Raw genomic sequence first — 13,703 nt, 5'->3', positions numbered from 1 at the left:
GAATTCTCCCACGCTGCCAGTGACGTGCATGAGGTGAGCTCATGTCCAATGAACTCGGCTCACCTCATGCACGTCACTTACAGCGTGGGAGAATTCTCACGCTGAAGCGCTGAGTGCAGGAGAATTTTCCCACGCTGTCAGTGAGGTGCATGAGGTGAGCTGAGTTCATTGGACATGAGCTCACCTCATGCACGTCACTGACAGCGTGGGAGAATTCTCCTGCACTCAACACTTCAGCGTGAGAATTTTCCCACGCTGTCAGTGACGTGCATGAGGTGAGCCGAGTTCATTGGACATGACCTCGGCTCATCTGGATGCCGTCACAGCGAGACACTGAGGAGCGCAAGCATGCCTGCTCTTCTCAGTGTCTGCGGCATGACAGGCTGGATGGCAGCGTTCTGCTGCGGTCCAGCCTGTCATCTCGATGTAGCAGAGCTGAAGCTGTCGTGGGAACCATGGAAAGGTAAGGATGAGGTTGGTTTATTATTTTTCTTTTATTGCAGGAGATCGTTGGCTTCAGCTGGAATGGGCGTGACGGTAAGTATAGTTTAATTTAGAACAATAAAGAATTGTGTTTTTATTTCAATTAAAGGACTTTATTCTGGGTGTTGTGTTTTTTTTAAATACTTTACTAGAAATTCATGGCGGTCATGTCTAATACTGGCGTGACCCCATGAATTTTGGGCTTGGGGCCAGCTGATAATACCAAGCTGGCCCTAACCCCTTTATTACCCAGTGAGCCACCGCACCAGGGCCCTGGATGAGTTGGGTACAGTGCCAGAAGATGGCGCTTCTATGAACGCGCCATTTTCCGGGGTGGCTGCGGACTGCAATTTGCAGCGGGGGGGGCCCAGAAAGCTTGGGCCTCCCTGCGCTGCAGATTCCAGCCCCCAGCTGCCTAGTTGTACCTGGCTGGACACAAAAATAGGGCGAAGCCCCACGTATTTTTTTTTTAATTATTTCATGAAATTCATGAAATAATTAAGAAAAAAAGGCCTTCCCTATATTGTTGTGTCCGGCCAGGTACAAATAGTCAGCTGGTGGTTGGGGGCAGCCCGTTCCTGCCTGCTGTACCTGGCTGGACACAAATATAGTGCGAAGCCCCACTTCAATTTTTTTTAATTATTTCATGAAATTCATGAAATAATTAAGAAAAAAAGGCCTTCCCTATATTGTTGTGTCCGGCCAGGTAGAAATAGGCAGCTGGTGGTTGGGGGCAGCCCATTCCTGCCTGCTGTACCTGGCTGGACACAAATATAGTGCAAAGCCCCACTTCAATTTTTTTAAATTATTTCAGGAAATTCATGAAATAATTAAAAAAAAATTGACGTGGGGCTTCGCACTATATTTGTGTCCAGTCAGGTGCAGCAGGCAGGAACGGGCTGCCCCCAACCACCAGCTGCCTATTTGTACCTGTCCGGACACAACAATATAGGGAAGCCCTTTTTTTCTTAATTATTTCATGAAATAATTTAAAGAAAATTGACATGGGGCTTCGCCCTGTTTTTGTGTCCAGCCAGGTACAACTAGGCAGCTGGGGGCTGGAATCCGCAGCGCAGGGAGGCCCACGCTTTCTGGGCCACCCCCGCTGCAAATTGCAGTCCGCAGCCACCCCGGAAAATGGCACGTTCATAGAAGCGCCATCTTCTGGCGCTGTACCCAACTCATCCAGGGCCCTGATGCGGTGGCTCACTGGGTAATAAAGGGGTTAGGGCCAGCTTGGCATTATCAGCTGGCCCTAAGCCCAAAATTCATGGGGTCACGCCAATATTAGACATGACCGCCATGAATTTCTAGTAAAGTATTTAAAAAAAACACAACACCCAGAAAAAAGTCCTTTAATTGAAATAAACACACAATTCTTTATTGTTCTAAATTAAACCATACTTACCGTCACGCCCATTCCAGCTGAAGCCAACGATCTCCTGAAATAAAAGAAAAATAATAAAGCAACATCATCCTTACCTTTCCATGGTTCCCATGACAGCTTCAGCTCTGCTACATCGAGATGACAGGCTGGACCGCAGCAGAACGCTGCCATCCAGCCTGTCATCCCGCAGACACTGAGAAGCGCAGGCTTGCTTGCGCTCCACAGTGTCTCTCTGTGAGGGCATCCAGATGAGCCGAGTTAATGTCCAATGAACTCGGCTCACCTCATGCACGTCACTGACAGCGTGGGAAAATTCTCCTGCACTCAGCGCTTCAGCGTGGGAGAATTCTCACACTGAAGCGCTGAGTGCAGGAGAATTCTCCCACGCTGTCAGTGACGTGCAGGAGGTGAGCTGAGTTCATTGGACATGAGCTCACCTTATGCACGTCACTGACAGCGTGGGAGAATTCTCCTGCACTCAGCGCTTCAGCGTGAGAATTTTCCCACGCTGTCAGTGACGAGCATGAGGTGCGCCGACTTCATTGGACATGAACTCGTCTCATCTTTATGCCGTCACAGCCAGACACTGCAGAGCGCAAGCATGCCTGCGCTTCTCAGTGTCTGCGGGATGACAGGCTGGATGGCAGCATTCTGCTGCGGTCCAGCCTGTCATCTCGATGTAGCAGAGCTGAAGCTGTCGTGGGAACCATGGAAAGGTAAGGATGATGTTGCTTTATTATTTTTCTTTTATTGCAGGAGATCGTTGGCTTCAGCTGGAATGGGCGTGATGGTAAGTATGGTTTAATTTAGAACAATAAAGGATTGTGTCTTTATTTCAATTAAAGGACTTTATTCTGGGTGTTTGTGTTTTCTTTTAACTTTGACTATGGGGTTAGTAATGGGGGTGTCTTATAGACGCCTCTCCATTACTAACCTGGGCTTGATGTCAGCTGGCATTATAAGCTGACATCAACCCCAGCCCTATTACCCCCTGCCACCGCTACAGGGCAGCGTGGAAGAGCGAGGCTAAGTGCCAGAATTGGCGCATCCTATGAATGCGCCATTTCTGGGGCGGCTGACGGCTGGTGTTTCTAGCCTGGGAGGGGACCAATATTCATGGCACCCTTCCTGGGCTATTAATATCAGCCCCCAGCTGTCTGCCTAGCCTTTGCTAGCTATTAAATTAGGGGGGACCCCACGTCATTTTTTTGGGGGGGGTCCCCCATTTTAATAGCTAGTAAAGGCTATGTATTCAGCTGGGGGCTCATATTAGTAGCCTGGGAAGCTCCGTGGGTATTACCCCCTTCCCAGGCTTCAAACATCTGCCCCAGCTGTCTGCTTAACCTCCGCTAGAGCCTAAAATTAAGGGGAACCCCACGCCAATTTTTTTTAATAATAAATCCTTTATTTTAATACTAAATGACAAGTACAGTAACCAACACTATCACTGTACTTCATATGTATGTGACTGACATGTTTCTATCTATCTAATCTATGTGTGAAGCTCTATTCTGTCTGTTATAAATTGTCGGGTACAGATGCTGAATTGCCGGCCGGCTTTTTTAAAGAGACGGTGCATGAAAACACTATTATTTTTTTTAATAAATCCTTTACACTAAATGACAAGTACAGTAAGCAACATTGTCACTGTACTTCATATATATGTGACTGACATGTTTCTATCTATCTAATCTATGTGTGAAGCTCTATTCTGTCTGTTATAAATTGTCGGGTACAGATGCTGAATTGCCGGCCGGCTTTTTTAAAGAGACAGTGCATGAAAACACTATTATATTTTTTAATAAATCCTTTACACTAAATGACAAGTACAGTAAGCAACACTGTCACTGTACTTCATATATATGTGACTGACATGTTTCTATCTATCTAATCTATGTGTGAGGCTCTATTCCTTCTTGTCTAAATTGTCGGGTACCGGTGTATGCCGCTGCTGAATTGCCGGCCGGCTTTTTTAAAGAAAGCGTCTTCTGAGCAGTTTGTCAGCTTTTGGACACCTTTGAAGGTGTTTTCTATGTGTTTTTGTTTGCCTGCCATTGGTTTTAACGGTGTTCGACGGTGTTCTAAGGTGTTCGACGAACAGTTCGACGAACAGTTTCTCGAACATCCCGGTGTTCGACGAACCGAACCGAACCAGAACACTACGGGGGTGGCTCAACACTACTGATGAGTGCAAATTTGAGATCTTTGGTTCTGCGACGCAGAAAAGGTGAACGGATGGACTCTATATGCCTGGTTCCCACCGTGAAGCATGGAGGAGGAGGTGTGATGGTGTGAGGGTGCTTTTCTGGTGACACTGTTGGGGATTTATTCAAAATTGAAGGCATACTGAACCAGAATGGCTACCACAGCATCTTGCAGTGGCATGCTATTCCATATGGTTTGCGTTTAGTTGGACCATCATTTATTTTTCAACAGAACAATGACCCCAAACACACCTCCTGGCTGTGTAAGGGCTATTTGACCAAGAAAGGGAGTGATGGGGTGCTACGCCACATGACCTGGCCTCCACAGTCACCAGACCTGAACCCAATCGAGATGTTTTGGAGTGATATGGACCGCAGAGTGAAGGCAAAAGGGCCAACAAATGCTAAGCATCTCTGGGAACTCCTTCAAGATTGTTGGAAGACCATTTCCAGTGACTACCTCTTGAAGCTCATCAAGAGAATGCCAAGAATGTGAAAAGCAGTCATCAAAGCAAAAGGTGGCTACTTTGAAGAACCTAGAATATAAGACATATTTTCAGTTGTTTCACACTTTTTTTGTTAAGTATATAATTTCACATGTGTTAATTCATAGTTTTGATGCCTTCAGTGTGAATGTACAATTTTCATAGTCATGAAAATACAGAAAAATCTTTAAATGAGAAGGTGTGTCCAAACTTTTGGTCTGTACTGTATAAGGCAAAATAAATAACAAAAAACAAAAATGCTCCTCCACACCTTGGGCTATGTTCACACATAGCGTTTTTGATGTATTTTTGCACTTTTGCATTGCTTTCAACCAAGACAAATGCATTCACCAGGAAATGTCATTTTAACATTTTACAACCTTATCTGGCTATCATCAGACACATGCATACAGTGCTGAAAACACATGGGAACAGCATGGGGAAGACCCCTGGAAGCATCCCTGACTCCCAGGTCACTGCCTAAAAGTGTGCCCATCATAAGTGATCCTTGGCGCATGCGAAGATGCCTCCCGCCATGCACCTGTTATTGCAGACTTGCAACAATCATCGTCCACATCTTTGTCCCAGCGCAGCGTTCAGTTGTCCCTAACCCAGTCCTTGTAATGCAAGCGCAAGTATGCAGCCAGCCATCCACCCACCCACAGGCTGGGATACTATACTGTCAAATTTTTGACAGCTGCTTGCATTTGAAATGTGGCCTTTTAGGCTTGTGGAGGTGGAAGCTGCCCACAACTTCATGGTGGCGGTGGCCGGGTGTCCATACTCGGTCCCCAGCGGCCACTATTTGTCCCGGTGTCGTCTCCGCCTTCCACAAGCACGGGTCCCACAACATTACCTGTGCCCTCCCCAGTGCACTTACTGGGAAGGATAGCCTAACCACAAACACGTAGACAAGTGAATGTGGCCAGGGACGGTACGGAGCCAGTCCACAGCTTGTCGGTGAGTTGGATTTCAACACAGCCATATTTTTTAGCTCGGTGAAAGGACTGACTTGGGAAACCATATCTACTCCAGCTGTCATTGGAACCTTCCGACACCCACACACTTTTCTTAGCCAGGGCTGCATCTCGGGAGGGTTGGACGGGCCCACCAGAGAACCGGAGACTCCTCCAGTTGGCCCTGGCTTTTCCATCGGGAGAGTTTATAGTGCCGAGGTGAGGCCATGATGATGATAGATGTCACCATCTGCTTAGTTTTCTGGTTCTTGGAATGCAAGTGCAAGTATGCAGCCAGCCATTCATCCACCCTCAGGCCGCAATAGTAAACTGCCAGATTTCTGGGCAGCTGCTAGCACTTGAAATGTGGCCTTTTAGGCTTGTGGAGGCAAAAGCTCTTCACAACCTCATGGCAGCGGCCAGATGTCCATACTCGGTCCCCAGCCGCCACTATTTGTCCCGGTGTCGTCTCCGCCTTCCACAAGCATGGGTCCCACAACATTACCCGTGCCCTCCCCAGTGCACTTACTGGGAAGGACAGCCTAACCACAAACACAGAGTTGTATTTCACCACAGCCATATTTATTAACTCAGTGAAAGGACTGACTTTTGGGAAACCGTATCTACTCCGGCTGTCATTTCTCTGTCACCAGGTTGCGCCAATTGTCACACACGACCATGCCTGGCTGCATGTTCAGCGGTGAGAGCCACAGATCAGGCTGCTGTGTTACAGCTTTCAACAACTCTGCAGTGCTGGGTGGTTTGTCACCTAAGCATTAAGCATGTTATCTTCAGCACAGCCTGTTGCCGCTTGGCCAAGGTAGTGCTGCAATGCTTTCAGCTTGTGACTGATGTGGTCATTTCAGAGATGGAGGAGGAGGTGCAGGAGCTGAACAATGTGATTACATTGAGGTTACATTGGCAACTCTAGTTTTTATACTAAAGAAAGATTTTACTGTATTGTTTTTTTTTTTTTTAACGTTACTTTTTAAGACAAATGTATTCACCGGGAAATGTCATTTTAACATTTTACAACCTTATCTGGCCATGTGGTGTGTGACACATCATCAGACACATCCTGTTTTATTTATAATGGAGGGACTCTGAAAGTCACAAACCTATTTTTATAGGGCCATCAGGCGGCCCTTACTATTCTTAAAGGGCCAGCAGTCCACCCTCGCTATTGTTACAGAGCCATCAGCCGGCTATGCTTTGTTGTTCCCATTATTAACGAGTGGGTCTCCTATACTGTTATTGCATATGCAGTGACTGCAAGGGCTGCCAAAAATTTGGAGGCACTCCAATGCCCCTTGCAAGAGACGTAGAGGTCAGAGAGCCTCCTAAAAACAATGTTCCCATTATTAGGAAGTGGGTCTCCCATAGTGTTTGCCTATGCAGTGAAGCAATAGCTGCCAAAAATTTGAAGGAACTCCAATGCCCCTTGCAAGAGACGCAGAGGTCGGATAGCCTCCTAAAAACAATGTTCCCATTATTAGAAAGTGAGTCTCCCATAGTGTTTGCCTATGCAGTGAAGCAATAGCTGCCAAAAATTTGAAGGAACTCCAATGCCCCTTGCAAGAGACGCAGAGGTCGGATAGCCTCCTAAAAACAATGTTCCCATTATTAGAAAGTGAGTCTCCCATAGTGTTTGCCTATGCAGTGAAGCAATGGCTGCCAAAAATTTGGAGACACTCCAATGTTCCTTGCAAGAGACGTAGAGGTCGGATAGCCTCCTAAAAACAATGTTCCCATTATTAGGAAGTGAGTCTCCCATAGTGTTTGCCTATGCAGTGAAGCAATAGCTGCCAAAAATTTGAAGGAACTCCAATGCCCCTTGCAAGAGTCGTAGAGGTCAGAGAGCCTCCTAAAAACAATGTTCCCATTATTAGGAAGTGGGTCTCCCATAGTGTTTGCCTATGCAGTGAAGCAACGACTGCCAAAAATTTGGAGGAACTCCAATGCTTTTTGGAAGAGATGTAGATAAGTTGATATGGTATATATAGTGGTGATATGGTGGTGGAGGATGAGGATGCACAAAAGGGGGAGGACAAGAGCAAACAGACAAATTCAGGAAGCGTATACCCATGTCTGGGTGTGAAGACAGAGGAGCATGGGAATAGACTTAGACCTCCCCAAGATAAGGCACTGTATTTGAGTTTATGTTATGCTGCTATCATTCAGTGGTGAGAGAAGTCTGGCCCAATCCAGCCCGTGTTCATTTTTATAAGAGTCAGCCTGTCAGCATTTTCAGTTGACAGGCGAATGTGCCTATCAGTTATAATTCCACCGACGGCACTAAAAATCCGCTCTGACAAAACGCTAGTGGCAGACAGTCCAGGACCTCCAAGGCATAGAGAGCCAGTTCATGCCACATGTCCAGCTTGGATACCCAATAATTATAAGGAATCACGGAGGACATTGGTAAGGTCGGCAAGGTACTCCTTCACCATCTTCCAAAACTTTCACTCCTTGTGAGAGTACTCCCCGCCTCAGGGCCTGTGCGATGGGAGGGTCTGAGAAAACTTTTCCAGAACTTTGACAGTGTTCCCCTGCCTCTGCTGGATTGCATTTGTGGCTCTCTCGCCTGTACTCCTTGGTTGTCCAATGAACTGTGACCTCTGCTGCCAGCATTTTCAGATTGGAAGTTTTTCAATTCTGCAACAAGGGCCTACTCATACTGCCCCATTTTATTAGGCCTGTCCTGCAAAGGAATAATAAACATAAAGTTCTCCCTGTAGACTGGGTCTAGAAGCATCACCAACCAGTAATGACTGTCACCTAAAATTTGGACAACGCGAGGATCACCGGAAAGGCAGCGTAACTTAAACTCAGCCATGTGTGCCAGACTACAAAGAGGCAAGACTTCCGTGTCCTCAACAAGAGGACGACTGATCATGCTATCCTCCTCCTTCTCCTCCTCTTCCTCCCTGTCCTCAGGCCATCCACGCTGAAGTTTTGTAGGATGGTACAGATGTCTGACATCCATATCACTCCTGAGGTTTTATGTATGGAGACTGACCTTAATACTGATGGCCTTGTTGATGCAGGTAGTCAACAACTGCCCTCTTCTGCTCACAAATACTTCCCAACATCTGCAATGTAGAGTTCCAATGTGTGGGGACATCACACACCAGTCGGTGAGCCGGAAGCTTCAAACGCTGCTGGAGCATGGCAAGACTGGTGGAAGCTGTTGCTGACTTTCTAAAATGGGCACACAGGCCGCGTACTTTGACAAGCAGATCCGACAGATGTGGATAGGTTTTGAGAAACCTCTGAACCACGAGGTTAAGAACATGGGCCAGGCATGGTACGTGTGTGCGCTCGCCTCACCTCAGAGCAGCCACCAGGTTCCGGCCATTGTCACACACGACCATGCCTGGCTGTAGGTTCAGCGGTGTCAGCCACAGATCTGCCTGCTCTTTCAGAGCTGTCCACAACTCTTCAGCGTTGTGTGGTTTGCCACCTAAGCATATTAGCTTCAGCACAGCCTGTTGCCGCTTGGCCGAGGCAGTGCTGCAGTGCTTCAAGTTTGCGACTGATGTGGTAATTTCGGAGATGGATGCTGAAGAGGAGGAGGAGGAGCAGGAGCTGTAGAATCTGGGGGCAACCCTGATTGACCCAGGGCCCACAATCCTTAGCATCGGGAGAATGTGTTCCGTCCCAAGGTTCGAATGGGTCCTGGTGTTAAGGGGACGGTTGCAAACAACTTTATTAATAATGGAAAGCAACCGAATCCGGGGTCCGTGATGCAGCCTGGAAGACTGCGGCCGAACACCTTCCGGGTTAAAAGGTAAAACAACCAACTAATATATAAATCCCTCCAGTGTTACTGCACACCGGGACGGGAAGAGGGATTCGCACTATCTCCGTTAACTGCATGAGAGATGTGCAACAAATAATGTAGCCGTAGCCCTGTTAACTGCACAGAGGCTACACAGCAGGCGCTAGGACATGTGTGTGACTCACGTTAGCGTATACGTGCTCCCAGCCGGTGTGCGACCGGACTGTGGAGTAACTCTCCATGGGGCTAACAGGCGGTGCCAGGAATACAGAGTCCGCAGTCTGCTCGGGGTGTATAGCAACCCCTTGTCAGAGCCAGACTGTCAAACGGAACTACCTGCCTCCCTCCAGCTAAACCTGCCTGTCCGAAGCTAAAGCAGCAAGAGAGCACATGGAGCTCAAACAGACAAGCATCCACACATGAGCACAACCTTAGCTCAATGATCAGAGCGCGCCGCCATGCTTGTGGGCAGCCTATTTAAAGACTAAGCCCTGCCCACTGTCGCATTATTGGTCGCACTACTGATGACGTCACCCGCGGCCAATCAGGCGGTGCCAGGACACCGGATCAGCTGACACCAAAGCACCAATCACGGTCTGCCATGTCACAGGCATGCTCAGTGCAGTGCATCCTGGACTTAGGCTGTAGCAGCCCTTGTTCCCCTCCACAACCTATGCTTAACACTACTAGGAACAAGGACCCAAGAGACAGCCTGTACTTCTCGTGCACTGGCTAGGCGTTGGGACCGACAGCGATGCTAAGTAGCATCTCCCTGGCTGGACCAGAATGGGAGACCACAGATGATTCTGACCTAATTTCAGGTCCAGCAACTGCCTGACGCCTAACACCCGGCTTCCACTATGTTAACCCAATGTGTTGTCAGCGAGATATACTGTCCCTGCCCACAAGCACTTGTCTACGTGTCTGTGGTTAGGTGGACTTTCCCAGCAACTGCATTGTTGAGGGCATGGCTACTGTTGTGGGACACGTGCTTGTGCAATGCAGTGACAGCACACCAGGAGAAATAGTGGCAGCTGGGGACCAAGTACCGAGGGACAGATGCTGCCATGAGGTTGTGGAAAGCTTCCATCTCCACAAGCCTAAAAGGCAACATTTTGAGCGCAAGCATTTACGAAATGTGTGAATTTAGTAGTGTGGCCTGTGGCGTTAGAATCTATGTTGTTTTACTTTTCGGCCATCTTTTTGTGGTTTGTTGGCTTCTAGTTTTTTCCTCCGATGCTGGGTGTCTTGGACACGTGATCTCCCTGTCTCCCATTCCTTGCTGGACATCAGTGTTGTTACGCTTTGCTCTGGCTAAGTTGCCTTGTTAGTTCTTTGTGCTTAGGACAATTGATATCCTGGGACTTCTTGTTCCACCAGTTTTGTTTCCTTTATTCTTAATTTCTGCAACTATCCTTTCTTTTAGGAGGTCACCTGTTTTTGCTCCCAGTCCTTAGATTTTTTAGGGACACCCTTTCCTCTTCCTTCAGGTCTTCGGTTGAGTTCAGTGCAGGATCGTCGGTGGGGCTATTCACAAGGAATAGGGAACCCACCCCAGCGTAGGGTTTAAGCCGAGTCTCAGTGCAGGGACAGCTTTTCCCTCCTATTCCTTAGTTCTTAGTTGCAGAACATAACATGTGGGGCATTAGCTGCTTATTTGCGCTTGCGTTCCAAGGACTGGGTTAGGGACAACTGAATGCTGCACTGGGACAATGACGTGGGCGTGCTTGCTCATTGTGCTAGTTGAGAGTGTTCAATGACAGGTGCAAGGCGGGAGGCATCTTTGCATGCGCCATGGACAGGGGATTTGCGTGCACGTACAACAGCGGAACAAGCAGTTGTGTCACCCGCAGACACTGTTGTTGGACCCTGGGGTTCGGCCCACTTAGTCGGGTGCTTTACTGCCATGTGCCTGATCATGCTGGTGGTGGTCAGGCTACTAGTTTTGCTACCCCTGTTGATGCAAGCTTGGCAGATGGTGCAAATGGCTTTTTTGGGGTTATCGGCAGAGTCTTTAAAAAACAACCTCAGGAATGCCTAACAGTTGTACTGGCAACTTCAGTCGTGTTGATGTTACGGGGAACGGTTGCCGCCTTCTGTCTGTGGCCACCACACTGCTTGTTCTTGCCTGTTGTGGTGCTACACCTCCCTTCCCCTGTGTGATCCGATCCTTGCTCTGCATGTCACTTTGCCATATTTGGTCAGTGACTTCATCGTCCACCACCTCATCTTCCACATCCGCACCCTGGTCCTCTTCCTAAATTTCTGGCAATTGTGACTCATCATCATCCACCTCTTGTCACAGTTTCCCACCGTCGCCTTCGAGTGACCGTGGCTGCTCAAATATTTGGGCATCGCTACATGCGATCTCCACTTGCCCCCCTTCAAGTGGACGAATCTATAAATGGAAAAGTGAACAGCTCTTTGGAGTGTCCAAGTGTGGGATCAGTTGTCTCTGGGCACTCGGCATGGTGAGAGGAAGTAGGATCAGGGTGAGGAATATGCAGTCCAGACTCATGGCTACTGAGACTTGAACGTGTAGAAGACAGGGTGTAGTGGTGGCTAAGCATTATCTGCTATCCAACCAATAACCTTTTCACACTGCTCTGTGTTCAATAGTGATGTTCTGCGGTCCCCTATAAATTGGGAAGGAAGGTCGAACGAGAAGATGTGGGTGTTTGTTGTGGCACAATTTCAGCTTACCCACGGCCATGGCTACGTCTTCTGCATGCACCATCATCACCATCATGTTCAATTCTCCGTCCCTTGCCATGCACCTTGCCCATTTTAAATGGAGGACAATGTTTTCCATGCTCACTACAAATGCATGGATTTGAACTGCAGTGATATGTGATATATGTGACGAAAAACCACAGTTTTAAATAGCTGGCCTGTAGGTTCCTATTTTTCACAGCGACCTGGTGTCAATAACTTCACTGACATACTGCAGCAAAATTTAAATGGAGGCCTGAAATGCCTGAATTTGGAGCACACTTATGTGTGATACATGTGACGGAAAACCACAGTTTTAAATAGCTGGCCTGTAGGTAACTATTTTTCACCTCGTGTCAATAACATCACTGACACACTGCAACAAAATTTAAATGGAGACCAATATTTTCACGTTCACTACAAATTTCTGGATTTTTATCGTGGTAATATGGAAAGGACCTGGCTGTATTCTGCAGTGCCAACAAGCAAATGGCGTAGAAAAACGGTGCTCTCTGGATTGCTGTTTAACCAAATAATCAGGATTAAGATCAAAAAAATAATTATCCCTGGGTTCTGATACCTGGGGCTATTTGTAGAAATATCTGTAGCAGAAGCAGCAGACAGAACTGAAATGGAGCCTCATGTGATGTATTATACACTGCAGTCTGCCACATACACTGCCTGCCTAGCTCTGATATATACATATATAGATATATATATTTATATATATGTTGTGGAATACCTAGATTAACAGGACGTTCAATGGACCCTATTGCTATATGCACTGCAGTCTGCCACATACACTGCCTGCCTAATTCCTGCTATCACCACTGATTATATGCAGCTGGATTAGTCCTCAGAAGGACTGTTAGTTCAGATGGATATATATAGATGTTGTGGAATACCTATACTAACTCTAAACAACCAAATCTCTCCCTAGCTCAGCAGCATCTCTCCCTAATCTGCCTGATTGCGGGGTAGACTGGGACGAGCATGGCGGCACCTGGTCTTATATAGACCTGATGACGCTGTTCGGCCAGCCAATCACTGTAATGCCACAACCAACATGGCTACGCATTACAGTGTTTGGCAGGCAATCCCTGCATATTCATTGGCTATTTAAATAGCGCCAAAAATGCAGGGAGGGGACCCGAGCTCCCGCCCGAGTAACAAGGAAATACTTGCAGAGCGCCGAGAATCTCGAGTAGTGAGATGCTCGGGCGAGTACCGAGCAGTGGCGAGCATGCTCGCTCATCACTAGTGAATATGGTAAAGTCTATTTAACTTTTACAGGGTAACCCAGAGCAAAGCCCTTCTCTAAGAAGTCCATATACTAGAGTGGAGCAAATCTCTCAATATTTGATTTGAGCAGATTTGCTCAATTCAAGGTGGAAATTCTATTTGCACCTTTTACCTCTCCTTTTGCCATATGCATTCTCATAACATTGACAATACCAATCCTGCAATTGGCTCTTATTTTTCCATTTTCTTTCTTCCATACATTTAGGTCTTCTCTTCATTAAACCTTTAGTCATCATGTGGATCATAATGCCCATACTTTATGTGAGTTTCGCGTCACGTGATGGCATCTGTCCAAGTAAATGGAAGTTCCAACGAGAAGAAAGATAGAAGAGCCGATAGGTTGATTCAGCAGCAGGTAAGCTACAGAGAGGGCCACAAAGAAGTGAGTATAAG

The 13,703-nt window shown here is 47.3% G+C and overlaps 1 protein-coding gene across 3 annotated transcripts in view; it reads right to left on the bottom strand.

Moving 5' to 3' along the window:
* The window catches only part of LOC141153010 (uncharacterized), a 309,390-nt gene that overhangs the window by 6,150 nt on the left and 289,537 nt on the right, over positions 1–13,703 (bottom strand). The gene's annotated exons all lie outside the window — the stretch shown is intronic.

The sequence above is a fragment of the Phyllobates terribilis genome, unplaced genomic scaffold (genome assembly GCF_046119375.1).
Source record: "Phyllobates terribilis strain yellow unplaced genomic scaffold, ASM4611937v1 Scaffold_7__3_contigs__length_470593459, whole genome shotgun sequence".
Lineage (NCBI taxonomy): Eukaryota > Metazoa > Chordata > Amphibia > Anura > Dendrobatidae > Phyllobates > Phyllobates terribilis.
This window is presented reverse-complemented; position numbering and strand designations above follow the sequence as displayed.